We start from the raw sequence: 6207 nt of genomic DNA, 5'->3' as shown, positions 1-6207 counted from the left end.
AGCTCAGCGCCTCTAACCTGCCTGGCCGAGTGGTTGAGCTAGAGCCGTGATTCTTGGCTGCAGAGGGCAGCTTCGACCCCAGGAGACGTTTGGCACGTCTGGAGGCATTTCTGGGTGTGTGTGTGGCATGCGCGGTGCGCACACACGCGCGTGCCACAGGCATCTTGTGGGTAGAGGCCAGAGATGCCGCTAAGCATTTTCTGGTGCACAGGGCAGGCCTTGCCCTGCAAGGGACAATGGTCTAGCCTCATGTCAGAGGGTGAAAATGCAAAGCCCGTGCACAGTCAGAAGAACGGCCCGGCTGCTTTTCACAGAAGAAGGGGGTTAACCTTCGTTTCTTGGCTGGGTTTCACGTGGAGAATTATAACTTGCCTCCCTTCAATTCTACACTTTAATTTTCAGTGGGCGTCTTTCCTCCGTTCATGCTTAAGAGGCTCAGCGCGGCCGTATTCTTGACAACAGGTCAATATTCTGTGCTCAGGTCGCTTGCAGGTCAACGGCGGGTAGAAGGTTTGGTCTCGAAGTGATTTGAACTCCCGGGGGACAGTGTGAGATGAAAGGGAGGAAAACAGGAAACTCGGGACGCTTCTCTTCGTTATTAATTATTAGCGATATTTCGGCACTCCTCTGGCCACTCTGAGGATCCCCGTGGGATTCCCATTGGCACGAAGGTCAAGATCAGATTCCTGGCCTCGGGTTTGACCAGAGGCCGCCTGGAATGAATGCGCTGGCTTTTAAAGGCCGAGGTTGCCAGCTCCCAGCACTGGGGAGAGGCCGCTTCACCCGGCTTCAAAGCAGATCTTCAAGCTTCTGTTTACACTCGCGATCCCATATTTAGAACAGAGCGGCACATACTTGTCTGTAGCTTCGAGGCAAGAGCCAAGCTGCAGGTCTCAAATGCAGTCTTCGCCCAGGCAAACAGGACGGCCCAGAGGAAGGCCAGGGCAAGGCTCCGCCTCGGCGTCCTCACGTTTCAAAGCTTATCGTCCTTCGGGCTGGCAAGATTGAAAATCAGGAGCCGGGCTGCCGACTGATGGACAGACCCAACGAGGACTTTTTCTATACGCCACGTAGATTAGTTTGTGAAACCTGCTGTGGCTTTTTTTTTTTTTTTTTAAGCATTCTAATGTAAAACAGGCCTGGACAGCTACAGACAGGTATAAAAGGAACAGGTATTCTTCCCCCCCACCCCCCGCCCCCTGTAAGTTTTTTGTTGTTGATGTGCATTTCCCCCTAGAATTCCTGTCTTTGGAGAGATAGCATCAGCCTCATCCTTAGGAACCTGGAATGTTGGCCAGGTGTGACTTCTGGGATTGTAAGCCGAGGTATGTGCTGGTTCTCTGCTTGACGTCTCTTTATAAGGAGATTTGGGACTTCTGGCGAGATCCTTTTGTAAAGATCCAGATGGTTTCACAGTCCAAGTGTTGCCTTTCGAACGAGGAGGAGCAGATACCGCCGTCTTTAATTTGCTTTTTTACTGGCTGACTCATCCCCACTCTCTCCCCTAGGCCCTTGGGGACGTTTCTGAGGTGCCAGGTGAGGCGAGAAGCAGACATCTTAGCCACAGGGAAGAGTTCGTCTTTGCAAATCAAACTGGTGTGTCCCGGGCAGAGCCTGCGGCCTGACTCCTGCTTGGGAAGAATCACAGCGTAATAAGGCTCAATGTTTATTGGCTATTTATTTAGTATGTGCCAATCTGAGTCCCAGTTTTCCTTCTCCCCAAGACAGAGTTAGGTGGTGGGGCGTTTGAGGGTTTCTTTTCATGAGGCTTTTCTTTTTCCATACTTCTCGGGAGCATGATGCAATTGACACTCTTTGAAGTTTAATTATACCTCTGGCCTTGATCGCACAAAGCGTTTCCCTCACGGCTGCGTTTTGGGGAGCTGCGGGCTTGGCAGGAAGGGCTTATTTATCTTGGAATTGAGACTTGAGGAGTCAGTTTCTCCCTTGAACAGGGCCTGAGATATATCCCTTCCCCAGCCTCAGGTACCTACGGAGCCGGTTGTAAATTGTGAGGGGGAAGGGGAAACAAGAAGCCATTAGTTGGGGCGACGGCCGATTAAGGCAAAGTGCAGACACCCGTCATTTCTTCGGGGTTGTAGTATTAGCGCGTCCTCCCCGCCTGCCGCCGCCTCGCCGCTAAGTCATGGTAAGGGGGGGTTTGGGGGAGGGGGTACGAATGGGTGGACCCTGTCTTCACCGAGCTGGAACTGGAACAGGCCGATAAGGCGCGGAGAGCCCTGTGCTCGTGGGACGGGTGGCCACTCGTCGGCAGGGCCCGGGGGGCCCTTTGACATTGGTCTCCGACCCTCCTGCCTGGCTCTAGCGCCTGCCACCCCCCACCCTGCAGCTACACCACGCGGCCTGCCGTGCTTCGCCCCAGGGGAGGGGCCAGGCAGGTCGAGGCCGCGTCTCAGGACTCCGAGGATGGGTTTCCTGCTTCCTGTGGGCTGGAACCTTGAGGCGTAGAAGCGAGACTCGGATGGGTGCTGCGGTCCTGGGGCGACCTGCTCGGGCAGACGGAAATCCGGGTGTCAGTTTCGGGTAGGAGGTACTTCTTGCCTCCGCGTGGGTCCTCCGTTTGGCTCCCTCATCCTGGAACGCCTTCATTTACTTTCTCTCTCGAATTATATTTTCCTTCGCCGTCCGATCGTCTTCCAGCGAGAAGCTTCGCCTGACTCAACCCTCTGAGTGAGATGCCCTCTCCGTGCCGTACTCCTCACCTTCCGGGCCCTAGGTGCCATCACGGCCTCGGCGGCACGGGTCAGATGATTCGCGGCACGTGAGGCACTGGCCAGGCGTCGTCGGTGACCCCAAGGGGCCGCACACGGCCGGGCGTTCTCCCCGCGTCTCGGCCGACGTCATCCGCCTTGCACTCCGCCCGAGCGAACCGCACAGACCGCACGCCAGACTTTCCTCACGCGGGGCTCGGGAGACACGTGCCGGCTCTCTCCGTGGGATGTCCGGGGGGACGGCGCCAAACGCGGGTGAGCGACGGGCGTGCAGCGAAGCGCGGCAGGTCGGCGGGGCGGAGTGCGTCGGCGGGGCCTTGCTTTACGGCTTCGTGGTTCGCAGGCCTTTCCTGAGGACCCGTCGGCCCTCCCGAGGATCGTCACGGGCGCTCGGCACAGGCCTGGCTGCGTGACGTTTGCTGGCCGGCTTCCCGGGCTGATGGATGCCTCGTGGCGACGTCTCCCGGATGACACTTTGAGGCCGCCCTGACCAGTGGCTCCGCTCCTTCCGGGGAGGCCCTTGGCTTTTCCAAGTGCGGGGGATCCTTTTTATTTATTTTTTTCCCTAGCATCTCAAAGGACCCAGTTTACTTAGAATTATTCAGCACAAGCACTTTAGATAAGTATAGAACATTCTTTATGGTCTCTGCTTCGTGCACACGCCTATCGCACGCTGAGTCGTGAGGCCGAGGACATTCACGCCCGCCGCCCGCGTGCTCTCCTCTCGGGCTTCCTGGCACCTGCTTCCCTCGCCTCCTGAAGCCCGGCTCCTGCGCCCACACCCCATAGGTATTTCCCACGACCTTCTGCAAAATCTGCCTATTAATAGATGCGAGAAAACGTTCGAGTGTGGGCACAACGACTTATCTCTGATCTGGCGCATTCTCCGTGGGAGGCGGTGGAAGTGGGTTGGGCACGTGGAGTGCAAGGCTTAACCTCTCATCCCATAAGCTACCTTTCCTCTTGCTAGGAAGTCAGATCAGAGGGCTGGGGGAGGGAGCTGGCGAGGGGCCACGGCCTGAGGCCCAAGTCCTCACCTCTCTGGGCCACGAGCATCATAAAACCGAGGCTAAAGGCCGGCCGGAGTCACAGCCCACGCGGCCACTTCTTAAGTTCATCTCCTTGGACATCAGAAGGGCTGGGGTTGGTCGTGAGTCCCAGAAATCTTGTTGCTACACGGGGCATGACTCTTCCAGGGCGGAGAGTGTTTGCGGTTACCCGAAACGTCACTGATGCCCACGTGGCCCTCTGACACTCGTAAAAAATGTTGTGGTGATGGTGGTAAGATATATACATCACAGAATTCACCATTTTGCTGCTTTGTGTGTACAGGTCAGCGGTGTTAAGTGCGTTCCCACTGCCGTGTGATCGTCACCACCATCCGTCTCTGGAACTCCTTCATCTTCCCGCCCTGAAATCGGTCCCCAGGAAACGCTTACCCGCTAGGCCCTCGCCCCCTGGCCCTGGGAGCCGGCATTCCACGTCCACCTCTGTGCACCGGGCTCCGGGTTCCTCAGCTAAGGAGACTCGTGTGGTGTTCGTGGTTCGGTGCTGGGCCTGTTTCACTTGGCACGGTGTCCCCAGGGTTCACCCACTTCCCAGCACGTGTCGGGATTTCCTTCCTCTCTTTTCACCGCATCTGCTGTGAGAGCGAAGCCCGTTCCCCTCCAACAGAGTGTGGGCATTCTAGAAAACGCCAGCCTCACTCTGAGGGGACGAGGCGTGGTGACTGTGACGGGGTCTAGGGGACCCCGTGGTGGGACCCCGGTCACGCCAGCGTAGAACGTGGTCCCGAGCGGACAAACAGGACGGATCGCTGCCGGCACGACCTCTCGTCGTGTACGGAACAGGGTCCGGGGCGTGACGCTGGCGGCTCCCATTACGAGATGGGGTCTGAATACGCCCACTCTCCATCAACGTCGTTACCCAGGAGAATGGGTCTCTTGTCGACATCCGAAATCTCTCGGGCGAAAACACATCTGCAGGCCGGGCGTTGGTTGTTCGGTATCCTGAGCCCAGAAAGATGGGTTAATTTTTGCAGGAAATGACAGTGGACTTGAATCAAATTCAGCTGCTTTGGTTCAGCAAGCCACAGCTGTTAAGAACAGGCTACCAGGAAAATTTGGATGGCATCTCCGTTTCTGAAAAAGGAAGCGCTCAGCGGGCTGAGGAATAATAATCTAAGTTATTCAGATGCCAGACAACCCCTGAGGCCCACCTGCGATATCTTAAAGACCCAGTAAAAGCCAAGTATTGAAAACAAAAACAAAAACACCTCCCTTTTTAAGGCCGAGTAATATTTCACAGTATACACAAAACGTATTTTGTGTATCTGCTCATCTCTGGACCTTGGGGTTGCTTCTGCCTTTGGGCTTCTGCGACCGAGTTTACCTGGCGCCATGCACACGTTCCTGGGTGCGGCCCCGCGTGCAGCTCTTGCGGGTGCGTTCCCGGGAGCTGCATCGCTGGGGCTTGGGGCGCGTCTGCGTTCCCGTGTCCGAGGAACTGCCGTTTCGCTGTCCATCGCGGCCGCCCCGGTCCGGCGCTCGTGGTAGCACGGGTGCTTGCAGGAGGCTGAAGACATGCGTTTTCTCCTCTGACTTTGTAAGGCCTGCTGGTGCTGGCGGGTGAGGATCCCCGAGTTTCTGCCCTGGGTTCCCCACCTACAGAGGGAAGGCGGCAACTAGTCTCCTCGCAGGAAGATGTTGCCGGGGTAGGCCGGGAGGAGAAACCTGGTCCAACGTTCACGGGCTGCGCCTCCCAGCATCGCACAGGTCAGGGTCGGGGCGACCGGTGGCCACGCGGGTGGCTGGGTTCTCGTGTCTGTCCCGCGTGTGGGACGTGGTTACCGAGGCCTTTCTCTGAGCACCGCCCTCAGCCCGCGGGCCACTGCGCCCGCATCTCCACCCTTTGTTTGAGCTGCCAGCGTCCTGTCCCTTTGGTGTGGCACGAGAGGAGTGTCAGCTGAACATCGACCCGCGTCCCAGCGAGACTGCGTGAGGCAGGCGACGGCTGTATCCGTCCCTCAGCCACTCCCCTCCCGACACCTGGCCCGTTCTCGCTCTCGCCCTCGGACCCGCATCAGGCCCCAGAGGAGGTCCCTAACCCGCCTCGCTCTGAGGAGGACGAGCGAATTGGAAGGCCGTGCCCCTGGCCCTCCAGCGAGGCCGGCCTCCGGGCGACTCCGGCCACAGTCGCTCAGGTGTCCCCAGGGGGAGGGCCGTGGGGCCGCAGAGGGTGCCGACGTGCGCCCGGAGCTTGGTCGTGGTCACAGCTCGCGGAGAGATGGCCCCGCCGTGTTCTGGTCATGCCGCCGGCAGCCACGAGCCACGGACCCGAAGATTCTCATCCCCGCAGGCTGGGAAACAGAGGAGCGAGGAGCCCTCGGTGCTGACAAGGAGGTGTCTAAGGAACAAGATCCCACCTGGGATCTGCAAGCGAAGAGTTCCCTCTCGTTTCCAAAGCACCCGCTGGC

This window comes from Rousettus aegyptiacus, unplaced genomic scaffold (assembly GCF_014176215.1).
Source record: "Rousettus aegyptiacus isolate mRouAeg1 unplaced genomic scaffold, mRouAeg1.p scaffold_m13_p_11, whole genome shotgun sequence".
NCBI classification, from domain to species: Eukaryota; Metazoa; Chordata; class Mammalia; order Chiroptera; family Pteropodidae; genus Rousettus; species Rousettus aegyptiacus.
This window is presented reverse-complemented; position numbering follows the sequence as displayed.